Source organism: Triticum aestivum, chromosome 2B, assembly GCF_018294505.1.
Source record: "Triticum aestivum cultivar Chinese Spring chromosome 2B, IWGSC CS RefSeq v2.1, whole genome shotgun sequence".
In the NCBI taxonomy this organism is placed as follows: domain Eukaryota; kingdom Viridiplantae; phylum Streptophyta; class Magnoliopsida; order Poales; family Poaceae; genus Triticum; species Triticum aestivum.
Window position 1 is genome coordinate 758,441,759 of NC_057798.1, and position 14,669 is coordinate 758,456,427.

Sequence of the window (14,669 nt, forward strand, 5' to 3'; positions counted from 1 at the left end):
GCCTTAGCAGCTTGGCTTCCTCATACATCCTCACCCACTCCTGCTGGCCTTCCTCGAAGATTTTCGTCTTCCGCGGCATGGTTGCCACTGCTACTTCGACAATGGTGATGGTTTCCGCAATCACCTGACGCTCCTCCTTCTTCTGGTCATGCAGGAAGGTGAGGTAGCACTCTAGATCGCCACCGCCATCGTTTTATGTGTTAGATGCATGTGATTTGTTAGCTAGCTTCACGCATGGAGGAGAACATGTTGGTGTCTATGATCAACTAATGTGCTCAAGGCAGGCCAGACATCAGGGTGGGGTCAAGATTTTAGCATGGAGGCGAAGAAGCAATGACCGAGCAACAAACTCAAGTCTCATATATAGCGACGATATCAAATTGCAATGACGTATATTTCACAATCCAAAAGAAAATGATAATTTTGCTAACTTTCATAAAACTAGGCCACTAAACCAATAAAAAGTCAACAATATCTTCTCGAAGCATAAGAAAAATGGAAATAAAACAAACAAGTTTGAGTTAAATGTCTTGGCATGTGGTTGCTATTAAATCGTATGTTCATATATGAACCAATATATAATTTGTAGAAGCGGGTCTAACAAAAAATCGTATGTTCATATATTGAATACAACTTGACATTTGGACCTAGATGTGATCTCACAGGCCGTGAGATTTAAAATACAAAATATGGATTTGAAACCGACTGACAGGCAACTCCTGTTTCACCAAGATGAACTAGTGATACAAATTCAACATCCTCGAGACGGCAACGAACAGGAAAAGCTTTCGTGCGCTGGCTGATGGAAAATGCAACAACGCCCTAGTGCACACAGCGGTGGCGATCAAATCTCAGAAGTCAACATTCTAAAGAAAACCCAGAAGTTGATTTGTCTAGGGCCAAAACATCCCCTTCAAGAACAAGAGGTGCAACAAAAAAAATTGACACGTCACACGAACATCTAACATGACACACACGATCGTACATCTCGGACATTACATTTTCCCCCTTTGCCCTGCAGGATGCAACATGAATCTAAAACCCTACCCAGAAACGTCAATTGCCACAACGCAACGGGAGAAGAGAGCGGAATCAAGAATCTCCAGTCTGGGGCTTTCCATTGTTTTCTTGCACTCCTCGATCATGCTTTTCTAGGGTTTCTATTGACACGGAATATCAGGAGACCTGATGAGTGATCGCGAGAAACACGGACAAACGTCGATACCCTTATAGGCAAATTGTCCGCGGGGGGGGGGGGGGGGGGGGGGGGGGGGGGTAGTGGCTCGGGCAACGCTTTCTCTCGCATGCTGTGAGATGAAACAACCGCTCGTCTCTGGCGCTTAATAAATCGGCCGACCCACGCCCTATTCTGCAGGGTTTTTTGTTTTTTTATTTTTATTTTAAATTCTGCAATCGAAAGAAAATACTTAAAAACCTTCATTGCGCGTTTAAAAAATGTTCATGCAGTCTAAAAATAAAAATGGTTGCGCAACTTTTAGAAAATGTTGATACCATTAAAAAAGTGTTCATGACATTTCAAAAATTCTGGCATGTTTCAAAAAAATTGTTCATGATATTTTACAAAAAAAACTTTGTACTGTTTATGGAATGAACGTGACAATTAAAAAATCGCATGTTTCATAAAAATGCTGGTGACATTTTTAGAAAATGTTTATACAATGTAAAAATAAATGGTTGTGTAATTTAGAAAAATGTTCTTACTATTCCAAATATCTATAAGACTTTCATGCAATAAAAATTGTATTGTAAAATAATGAATTTTCAAATTGTATCTGATTTTTTTCAACATTATTCAAAAACACATGTTCAAACAAGCATTAAAAAATGTTTTATACCATAAAAAAGTTCAAATTTTATTTGATTTTTAGTATCTATTCAAGAACAAATGTTCAAACATATATTAAAATGGTCGACATGTATGAAAAATGATACACGTGTATACCAAAATGTAAAATGTGTATTGAGAAATCAACATGTATCTAGAGAAATGAAAAAAGTAAACAACCAATAGAGAAATGTGTAAAACAACAGAAAAAAAAACCCGCATGGAAGGTCTAAACCAGTTTATAGAACCTTCCAAAACCATTCAAAATGGACCAGCCCACGAAAGCGAGCGTGCCCCAGTGCCTGGGGCGTGGAGGAGCTACGTCTCACAATAAGTGAGACATAGCTCCCGCATAGCTGCTAGGGGGTTGTCGAGTGACTCGTACCAAGTTGATAGATATTCTTTTAGGGGTATCAAGTTGATAGATGGATTGGGTCTCACGAGTTGCGGAGAGCAAACAGGAGACCAGGCCCAATTCGAGAGAGCGATGAGAACCAGTTCGTTCGAAATCACTAGTTAAGAGTTACCCTTGCAGAGGTCACAAAGTGGGAGTTTTCACTTTTTCATAGATTCGTCTATGCAAAATGTTTTATCTCTTCAACCGTGTGTTCAAATACCAAACCAATTTCATCTTTGGATTCTACCGAGATCTTGGAAACTAAATCCCATGCTAATAAGTTTTGACGGAAAAAAACACTTTGAAGCAAAAAAATAACAAAATAAAAAAGAAATCCGAAAATTAAAATAGGCAACCGAAAAGGTCAAAAAACGAAGGAAAAAACCGGAGGTGGAGCATGGTTGTAGTTTTCACTTTTTTAGGGGAAAGCACAGGATGTGGATTTCCTTTTTTTCAGGAGGAGCGCGGGTTGTGCTTCTCACGGAAGCGAAGCTGTATTTTTCTTCTTTTCAAGTAGAAGCAAAATTCTGCTTCTCGCGAAAATAAATTTGTGCTTATAGATTTGCTTCTCGTGGAAGCACAACATGTGCTTCTGACGGACGCAAATTTGTGCTTTCACGAGAAACACACGCGTGTTTGTCGTATTTGCACATACTCCCTCCGCCCAATAATATAAGGGCGTCTTGTTTTACAGGACGGATGGAGTAATTTTTCCGGGAAGCGGAGATGTGTGTTGGAAAAAAAATCACCAAAACCCAGGGAAAATGCCAAAAGCCGAAATAAAAACATCTAAAACCAAAAACGTGCGCAGAAAAATGAAATTACTTGGCGAGCTGTGTGCCGAATAGGACTAGCCTTGCTCGCCTTAGCCTCCACCCTTGTCGGGCAGGAAGAATCCCCTTGACCCACTTGTATTCTCAGCCATCCGATCTATGAAGAACGGTCCAGGTCTTGCACTACGGTACACAAGAGACATAGAAAAGAAACAGTGATATGTTGCCTCCAGGTCATTCCTTCTTCCATTTTCACTACAAGTGCCACTGCCCCGTCATGACTTGCCTTGTGCACGTCAGTGGATTCATCTTGGACATGTTGGTGAAAAACTGAAAATGAAATGGAGGCAGGAAGCCATCCACGAGAGAGAGTGTGCCGAAGGTATGACAGGGTTAAAAGTACATGTGTGTTGCCTTGGGCCACCGTGATATCAAAGTTCAAGCTTCCTTTACGCATGATACTGGTGGTGGGACAGAGAACAGAGCAAAATTTTGAGATTCCGAGATGATTTCTGTTGGTGTGATTCACTGACTGCTGTTTGATCCACCGGTCCGTATACGGAGTGGGTATCAGATAGCTCAGTATATGTGTCATTTCAGTGTGCTGTTGACTATTGCTGCGCGATGCTGCTCCCCATGTATCTACTGCTGCCTGCACTCCGTATCTTGCGTTCTTCGTCAAGGTTTTCTGGATGGTCACTCTGTTGCATGCTAAATCTGAACCGGGAAAACCAGCCAGGACACATTTTCAGATCTGGAAGTTGGAACGGACTAAAATAAATGATGCATGCGTTCTCATTTCTGAAGCACGGATGTCGAACAATTGTTTTTAATTTTTTTTTGAAACGAAACCTGACCAAATTGGTCTAGCAAAAGGCTCCCTTGTACAGCAAACGTAGATCCCACACGATTACAAGCATGGATCGCGTGGTGTTGACATACTCGTACTCCATCTGTTTCTATGTGTTGCTACGTGTCATTAAAAGGACGAAGGGTTAGGCCACCTGCTTAGAAAATGGTCAAAAGATCTCTCTAAAAAAAGGTCAAAAGAAGTTAGTGTCTTGCGGCTGTTGCACGATTCACAACTAAAAGGAGAGCCAAAATATGATAAGAAGGATCGGTACGTGTCGGAGAATCTTAAGCGACCGTACTAAGTCATTTGCAAGATTTAAAATGAGACAATATCTTGAATTTTAAAACATAAGACAATGTGCATTAGTAAGTTGTTTGCATAAGGCTATGGATCATATATGAGGAACGGCTTATCGCGCGCGTTGATATTTAAGCATGTAGCTCTATTTTGCCATGATACGTAACTTAGATAATTGGTTGTGAAGAGAAATTAAAACCAAGATCATGATTTTGAGATGGAGTTGCACTTTTGTGTTTATTATTTGTCTTCTATAAGAATGTTGCTCTCATGTTAAAGTAGTAGTGTATTTGCTTATTTGTGTTAGGTCTCACATGTGAATAAAGTATAACTATTTATATGTCTCTTGGAAGGTTTTGGAGAGGAGTGCATTTGTTTATTGCGAAGGTTGTTGGCCTGTGTGTGAACTCATCATCAACTCCAACCTTTATAAGTAGGAAAGATATAAGGTGTTTTGTGAGTTCATGACAGATAAATTTGAACTGATAGAACATCTTATATTTAGGAACAGAGTGAGTATTGTTTTACCTAGTTGGTATTGGCAATTTACTTCATCGTGGGAAATCTGAATTAGAGGGAGGAGATTAGAACCACATTGGCTTCTAATTATGAGGACTAGAGGAACTAAACCTAGCTTTAATTATTCAACTAGGATCAACTAGAACTAGAATTAGAAGAACTAGAGAAGGCTCAAAAACATGTGTCTCGAAGGATGGAATCCTCTAGTATATATAGGTGAAGGGGAAGAGGAGTGGCGCCACAAGGGGAGGGAAAGTCCCCTTTGGCCGGCCAAGGGAGGAGTTGGACTCCTCCCCCACTCCAATCCCCCCACCCCACCCACCCACAAGGGGCGCGCCAACTCCACTTGGCCCTTGGTGGCCCAAGTTGTCTTCACCACTAGGCCTTTTAAGACCCGTTAATATCTAATTATTTATAAAAGCCCTCTGACAATTACTATGGCCTTGTATATATAATTTAATAGCCCTAGAAAGATTTTTCATCTATATATTAATTATTGCTAATACCCGGTATTACCTGATACTCTCTGAAACCCTTTCGGTGACCTAGAAACGCTTCTGGATCCTCTCTGAACTATTCTGAATATTAATGAAATAATTCCACAGATATATTCTCATTGAAGGAAATATGCCCTAGAGGCAATAATAAAGTTATTATTTATTTCCTTATAATCATGATAAATGTTTATTATTCATGCTAGAATTGTATTTACCGGAAACATAATACATGTGTGAATACATAGACAAACAAAGTGTCACTAGTATGCCTCTACTTGACTAGCTCGTTAATCAAAGATGGTTATGTTTCCTAACCATGAACAATGAGTTGTTATTTGATTAACGAGGTCACATCATTAGTAGAATGATCTGATTGACATGACCCATTCCATTAGCTTAGCACCCGATCGTTTAGTATGTTGCTATTGCTTTCTTCATGACTTATACATGTTCCTATGACTATGAGATTATGCAACTCCCGTTTACCGGAGGAACACTTTGGGTACTACCAAACGTCACAACGTAACTGGGTGATTATAAAGGAGTACTACAGGTGTCTCCAATGGTCGATGTTGGGTTGGCGTATTTCAAGATTAGGATTTGTCACTCCGATTGTCGGAGAGGTATCTCTGGGCCCTCTCGGTAATACACATCACATAAGCCTTGCAAGCATTACAACTAATATGTTAGTTGTGAGATGATGTATTACGGAACGAGTAAAGAGACTTGCCGGTAACGAGATTGAACTAGGTATTGGATACCGACGATCGAATCTCGGGCAAGTAACATACCGATGACAAAGGGAACAACGTATGTTGTTCTGCGGTCTGACCGATAAAGATCTTCGTAGAATATGTAGGAGCCAATATGGGCATCCAGGTCCCGCTATTGGTTATTTACCAGAGACGTGTCTCGGTCATGTCTACATTGTTCTCGAACCCGTAGGGTCCGCACGCTTAAGGTTACGATGACAGTTATATTATGGGTTTATGTATTTTGATGTACCGAAGGTTGTTCGGAGTCCCGGATGTGATCACGGACATGACGAGGAGTCTCGAAATGGTCGAGACGTAAAGATTGATATATTGGAAGCCTATATTTGGATATCGGAAGTGTTCCGGGTGAAATCGGGATTTTACCGGAATACCGGGAGGGTTACCGGAACCCCCCGGGAGCTATTTGGGCCATAGTGGGCCTTAGTGGAAAAGAGAAGGGGCTGCCCTAGATGGGCTGCGCCCCCCCCCTTCCCCTAGTCCTATTAGGACTAGGAGAGGTGGCCGGCCCCCTCCTCCTCTTTTCCCCTCCGAGGAATCCTAGTTGGACTAGGATTGGAGGGGGAATCCTACTCCCAGAGGGAGTAGGACTCTCCTGCGCCTCCCCCCCTTGGCCGGCCAGCCTCCCCTCCTCTCCTCCTTTATATACGGAGGCAGGGGCACCTCTAAACACACAAGTTGACACAAGTTGATCCACGTGATCTATTCCTTAGCCGTGTGCGGTGCCCCCTGCCACCATATTCCTCGATAATACTGTAGCGGAGTTTAGGCGAAGCCCTGCTGCTGTAGTTCATCAAGATTGTCACCACACCGTCGTGCTGACGAAACTCTTCCCCGACACTTTGCTGGATCGGAGTCCGGGGATCGTCATCGAGCTGAACGTGTGCTCGAACTCGGAGGTACCGTAGTTTCGGTGCTTGATCGGTTGGATCGAGAAGACGTACGACTACTTCCTCTACGTCGTGTCATCGCTTCCGCAGTCGGTCTGCGTTGGGTACGTAGACAATACTCTCCCCTCGTTGCTATGCATCACATGATCTTGTGTGTGCGTAGGAAATTTTTTGAAATTACTACGAAACCCAACAGTGGCATCCAAGCCTAGGTTATTTATGTTGATGTTATATGCACGAGTAGAACACAAGTGAGTTGTGGACGATACAAGTCATACTGCCTACCAGCATGTCATATTTTGGTTCGGCGGTATTGTTGGACGAGACGACCCGGACCAACCTTACGCGTACGCTTACGCGAGACCGGTTCCCTCGACGTGCTTTGCACAGAGATGGCTTGCGGGCGACTGTCTCTCCAACTTTAGTTGAACCAAGTATGGCTACGCCCGGTCCTTCCGAAGGTTAAAACGGAGTCTATTTGACAAACTATCGTTGTGGTTTTGATGCGTAGGTGAGATTGGTTCTTACTTAAGCCCGTAGCAGCCACGTAAAACATGCAACAACAAAGTAGAGGACGTCTAACTTGTTTTTGCAGGGCATGTTGTGATGTGATATGGTCAAAGCATGATGCTGAATTTTATTGTATGAGATGATCATGTTTTGTAACCGAGTTATCGGCAACTGGCAGGAGCCATATGGTTGTCGCTTTATTGTATGCAATGCAATCGCGATGTAATGCTTTACTTTATTACTAAACGGTAGTGATAGTCGTGGAAGCATAAGATTGGCGAGACGACAACGATGCTACGATGGAGATCAAGGTGTCGCGCCGGTGACAATGGTAATCATGACGGTGCTTCGGAGATGGAGATCACAAGCACAAGATGATGATGACCATATCATATCACTTATATTGATTGCATGTGATGTTTATCTTTTTATGCATCTTATCTTGCTTTGATTGACGGTAGCATTATAAGATGATCTCTCACTAAATTATCAAGAAGTGTTCTCCCTGAGTATGCACCGTTGCCAAAGTTCGTCGTGCCCAGACACCACGTGATGATCGGGTGTGATAAGCTCTACGTCCATCTACAACGGGTGCAAGCCAGTTTTGCACACGCAGAATACTCAGGTTAAACTTGACGAGCCTAGCATATGCAGATATGGCCTCGGAACACGGAGACCGAAAGGTCGAGCATGAATCATATAGTAGATATGATCAACATAACGATGTTCACCATTGAAAACTACTCCATCTCACGTGATGATCGGTTATGGTTTAGTTGATTTGGATCACGTGATCACTTAGATGACTAGAGAGATGTCTGTCTAAGTGGGAGTTCTTAAGTAATATGATTAAATTGAACTTAAATTTATCATGAACTTAGTCCTGGTAGTATTTTGCAAATTATGTTGTAAGATCAATAGCTTGCGTTGTTGCTTTCATATGTTTATTTTGATATGTTCCTAGAGAAAATTGTGTTGAAAATGTTAGTAGCAATGATGCGGATTTGATCCGTGATCTGAGGTTTATCCTCATTGCTGCACAGAAGAATTATGTCCTTAATGCACCGCTAGGTGACAGACCTATTGCAGGAGCAGATGCAGACGTTATGAACGTTTGGCTAGCTCAATATGATGACTACTTGATAGTTTTGTGCACCATGCTTTATGGCTTAGAATCGGGACTTCAAAGATGTTTTGAACATCATGGACCATATGAGATGTTCCAGTAATTGAAGTTAATATTTCAAGCAAATACCCGAGTTGAGAGATATGAAGTCTCCAACAAGTTCTATAGCTAAAAGATGGAGGAGAATCGCTCAACTAGTGAGCATGTGCTCAGATTGTCTGGGTACTACAATCGCTTAAATCAAGTGGGAGTTTATCTTCCAGATAAGATAGTGATTGACAGTATTCTCTAGTCACCATCACCAAGTTAGTAGAACTTCGTGATGAACTATAATATGCAAAGGGATAACGAAAACAACTCCCAAGCTCTTCGTGATGCTGAAATCAACGAAGGTAAAAATCAAGAAAAACATCAAGTGTTGATGGTTGACAAGATCACTAGTTTCAAGAAAAGGGCAGAGGGAAGAAGGGGAACTTCAAGAAGAACAGCAAGCAAGTTGCTGCTCAAGTGAAGAAGCCCAAGTCTGGTCCTAAGCCTGAGACTAAGTGCTTCTACTGCAAAGGGACTGGTCACTGGAAGTGGATCTACCCCAAGTGATTGGCGGAGAAGAAGGATGGCAAAGTGAACATAAGTATATTTGATATACATGTTATTGATGTGTACTTTACTAGTGTTTATAGCAACCCCTCAGTATTTGATACTAGTTCAGTTGCTAAGATTAGTAACTCGAAACGGGAGTTGCAGAATAAACAGAGACTAGTTAAGGGTGAAGTGATGATGTGTGTTGGAAGTGGTTCCAAGATTGATATGATCATCGTCGCACACTCCCTATACTTTCGGGATTAGTGTTGAACCTGAATAAGTGTTATTTGGTGTTTGCGTTGAGCATGAATATGATTTGATCATGTTTATTGTAATACGGTTATTCATTTAAGTAAGAGAATAAATTGTTGTTCTCTTTACATGAATGAAACCTTATATGGTTACACACCCAATGAAAATAGTTCGTTGGATCTCGATCGTAGTGATACACATAATCATAATATTGAAACCAAAAGATGCAAAGTTAATAATGATAAGTGCAACTTGTTTGTAGCACTGCCGTTTTGGTCATATTGGTGTAAAGCGCATGAAGAAACTCCATGCTGATGGGCTTTTGGAATCACTTGATTATGAATCAGTTGATGCTTGCGAACCATGCCTCATGGGCAAAATGACTAAGACTCTGTTCTTCGGAACAATGAAGCGAGCAATAGATTTGTTGGAAATCATACATACTGATGTATGTGGTCCGATGAATATTGAGGCTCGCGACAGGTATCATTATTTTCTGATCTTCACAGATGATTTGAGCAGATATGAGTATATCTACTTGATGAAACATAAGTCTGAAACATTTGAAAAGTTCAAAGAATTTCAGAATGAAGTGAAAAATCATCGTAACAAGAAAATAAAGTTTCTACGATCTGATCGTAGAGAAGAGTATTTGAGTTACGAGTTTGGCCTTCAGTTAAAACAATGTGAAATAGTTTCACTACTCATGCCACCTAGAACACCACAATGTAATGGTGTGTCCGAACGTCATAACCGTACTTTATTAGATATGGTGCGATCTATGATGTCTCTTACCGATCTACCACTGTCGTTTTGGGGTTATGCATTAGAGACAGCTGCATTCACGTTAAATAGGGCACCATCTAAATCCGTTGAGACGACACCGTGTGAACTATGGTTTGGCAAGAAACCTAAACTATCGTTTCTTAAATTTGGGGTTGCGATGCTTATATGAAAAAGTTTCATTCTGATAAGCTCAAACTCAAATCGGAGAAGTGCGTCTTCATAGGATATCCAAAGGAAACTATTGGATACACCTTCTATCACATATCCGAAGGCAAGACTTTTGTTGCTAAATTCGGAAACTTTCTAGAGAAGGAGTTTCTCTCGAAAGAAGTGAGTGGGAGGAAAGTAGAACTTGACGAGGTAACTGTACCTGCTCCCTTATTGGAAATAGTACATCACAGAAAACTGTTTCTGTGACACCTACACCAGTTAGTGAGGAAGCTAATGATGATAATCATGAAACTTCAGAACAAGATACTACTGAACCTCGTAGATCAACCAGAGTAAGATCCGCACCAGAGTGGTACGATAATCCTTTTCTGGAAGTCATGCTACTAGATCATGATGAACCTACGAACTATGAGGAAGCGATGATGAGCCCAGATTCCGATAAATGGCTTGAGGCCATGAAATCTGAGATATGATCCATGTATGAGAACAAAGTATGAACTTTGGTTGACTTGCCCGATGATCGGCAAACAATTGAGAATAAATGGATCTTCAAGAGGAAGACGGACGCTGATAGTAGTGTTACTATCTACAAAGCTAGAATTGTCGCAAAAAGGTTTTCGACAAATTCAAGGTGTTGACTACGATGAGAGTTTCTCACTCGTATCGATGCTTAAGTCTGTCCGAATCATGTTAGCAATTGCCACATTTTATGAAATCTGGAAAATAGATGTCAAAACTGCATTCCTTAATGGATTTATTTAAAAAAAAGATTGTATATGATGCAACCAGAAGGTTTTTTCAATCCTAAAGGTGCTAACAAAATGTGCAAGCTCCAGCGATCCATCTATGGACTGGTGCAAGCATCTCGGAGTTGGAATATACGCTTTGATAAGTTGATCAAAGCATATAGTTTTATATGGACTTACGATGAAGCCTGTATTTACAATGAAGTGAGTGGGAGCACTACATCCTTTCTGATTAGTATATGTGAGTGACATATTGTTGATCAGAAATGATGTAGAATTCTTCTGCAAAGCATAAAGGAGTGTTTTAAAGGAGTTCTTTAAAAGGAAAAAGACCTCAGTAAAAGCTACTTACATATTGAGCATCAAGATCTATTGAGATAGATCAAGACGCTTGATAAGATTTTCAATGAGTACATACCTTGGCAAGATTTTGAAATAGTTCAAAATGGAACAGTCAAAGAAAGAGTTCTTGCCTGTGTTGCAAAGGTGTTAAATTGAGTAATACTCAAATCCTGACCACGGCAGAAAATAGAAAAGAGAATGAAAGTCATTCCCTATGCCTCAGTCATAGGTTCTATAAAGTATGCTATGCTATGTACCAGACCTATTGTATACCTTGCTCTGAATTTGGCAAGGGAGTACAATAGTGATCTAGGAGTAGATCACTGGACATTGGTCAAAAGTTATCCTTAGTGGAATAAGGATATGTTTCTTAATTATGGAGGTGACAAAAGGTTTGTCGTAAAAGGTTACGCCGATACAAATTTTGGCACTGATCCAGATGACTCTAAGTCTTAATCTGGATACATATTGAAAGTGGGAGCAATTAGCTAGAGTAGCTCCGTGCAGAGCATTGTTGACATAGAATATTTGCAAAATACATACGGCTCTGAATATGACAGACCCCTTGACTAAACTTCTCTCACGAGCAAAACATGATCACACCTTAGTACTCTTTGGGCATTAATCACATAGCGATGTGAACTAGATTATTGACTCTAGTAAACCCTTTGGGTGTTGGTCACATGACGATGTGAACTATGGGTGTTAATCATATACATATATGATTATTAGTGTTAAATCACATGGCGATGTGAACTAGATTATTGACTCTAGTGCAAGTGGGAGACTGAAGGAAATATGCCCTAGAGGCAATAATAAAGTTATTATTTATTTCCTTATAATCATGATAAATTTTATTATTCATGCTAGAATTGTATTTACCGGAAACATAATACATGTGTGAATACATAGACAAACAAAGTGTCACTAGTATGCCTCTACTTGACTAGCTCATTAATCAAAGATGGTTATGTTTCCTAACCATGAACAATGAGTTGTTATTTGATTAACGAGGTCACATCATTAGTAGAATGATCTGATTGACATGACCCATTCCATTAGCTTAGCACCCGATCGTTTAGTATGTTGCTATTGCTTTCTTCATGACTTATACATGTTCCTATGACTATGAGATTATGCAACTCCCGTTTACCGAAGGAACACTTTGGGTACTACCAAACGTCACAACGTAACTGGGTGATTATAAAGGAGTACTACAGGTGTCTCCAATGGTCGATGTTGGGTTGGCGTATTTCGAGATTAGGATTTGTCACTCCGATTGTCGGAGAGGTATCTCTGGGCCCTCTCGGTAATACACATCACATAAGCCTTGCAAACATTACAACTAATATGTTAGTTGTGAGATGATGTATTACGGAACGAGTAAAGAGACTTGCCGGTAACGAGATTGAACTAGGTATTGGATACCGACGATCGAATCTCGGGCAAGTAACATACCGATGACAAAGGGAACAACGTATGTTGTTATGCGGTCTGACCGATAAAGATCTTCATAGAATATGTAGGAGCCAATACGGGCATCCAGGTCCCGCTTTTGGTTATTGACCAGAGACGTGTCTCGGTCATGTCTACATTGTTCTCGAACCCGTAGGGTCCGCACGCTTAAGGTTACGATGACAGTTATATTATGAGTTTATGTATTTTGATGTACCGAAGGTTTTTCGGAGTCCCGGATGTGATCACGGACATGACGAGGAGTCTCGAAATGGTCGAGACGTAAAGATTGATATATTGGAAGCCTATATTTGGATATCGGAAGTGTTCCGGGTGAAATCGGGATTTTACCGGAATACCGGGAGGGTTACCGGAACCCCCCGGGAGCTATTTGGGCCATAGTGGGCCTTAGTGGAAAAGAGAAGGGGCTGCCCTAGATGGGCTGCGCGCCCCCCCTTCCCCTAGTCCTATTAGGACTAGGAGAGGTGGCCGGCCCCCTCCTCCTCTTTTCTCCTCCGAGGAATCCTAGTTGGACTAGGATTGGAGGGGGAATCCTACTCCCAGAGGGAGTAGGACTCTCCTGCGCCTCCCCCCCTTGGCCGGCCAGCCTCCCCTCCTCTCCTCCTTTATATACGGAGGCAGGGGCACCTCTAAACACACAAGTTGACACAAGTTGATCCACGTGATCTATTCCTTAGCCGTGTGCGGTGCCCCCTGCCACCATATTCCTCGATAATACTGTAGCGGAGTTTAGGCGAAGCCCTGCTGCTGTAGTTCATCAAGATTGTCACCACGCCGTCGTGCTGACGAAACTCTTCCCCGACACTTTGCTGGATCGGAGTCCGGGGATCGTCATCGAGCTGAACGTGTGCTCGAACTCGGAGGTACCGTAGTTTCGGTGCTTGATCGGTTGGATCGAGAAGACGTACGACTACTTCCTCTACGTCGTGTCATCGCTTCCGCAGTCGGTCTGCGTTGGGTACGTAGACAATACTCTCCCCTCGTTGCTATGCATCACATGATCTTGCGTGTGCGTAGGAAATTTTTTGAAATTACTACGAAACCCAACACTCATCACTCCCGTCCTATTAACACCTAGCATATCGTGATTTCCTTAAGCTTGTGACCCTGTAGGTTCGGTAACTCATAGAAATGAATGAAACACCTTCGTTCAATGACCGACAACGGAATCGTGGACATCCATATCAATCCCTATGAGCAAATGAATGATATTCGAGTGAACCTTTGGTTATCATGTGATGTTCCCTTTGCTTTGCGATACTTCAGAGAACTCGGGATGCATCAGTATCCTTCTGAGTCATCACATGCTCACTATACCGTTGTCCTCGTTACCGGTTTTGTTCTTCCTTATCGTTATCGTGTTCCGGCATCCCCCTAACAAAGTCACCTGTGTCTGACCAGGCGATGACGGATGCCGTCACAGCGAGATGGCCTTAAGAATATCTCTCCATCGTTGGAGGAGCAAATCCCACTCTGGAGATATCTAGTCCCTTGTCAAACTTTCCGATGAACATGTAAGTTTTTGTTATGATCACCGTGTTACAGACGATGTTTCAGCAACCCTAAACCCCACCGTACGGTAGGAAGTGCGATACTTGCTCATGGTCTAAGGAGCAAAATCACACGTTAACACGTCGTGTTATTACAATTGATTATTAACTCAACTGATAACAAACAAGACCGGGTCTATTCAATATGATCGTTCTTCCAAGGTCATAATCTCAATGTTGTTTTAGGACTATCGTTTAACACTTTAACAATATCCTAAGATCTGAAAAACGTGATCACCAACAACACTTAAGCTAGTCCAAGTGGCAAGACTACGAACCTTTT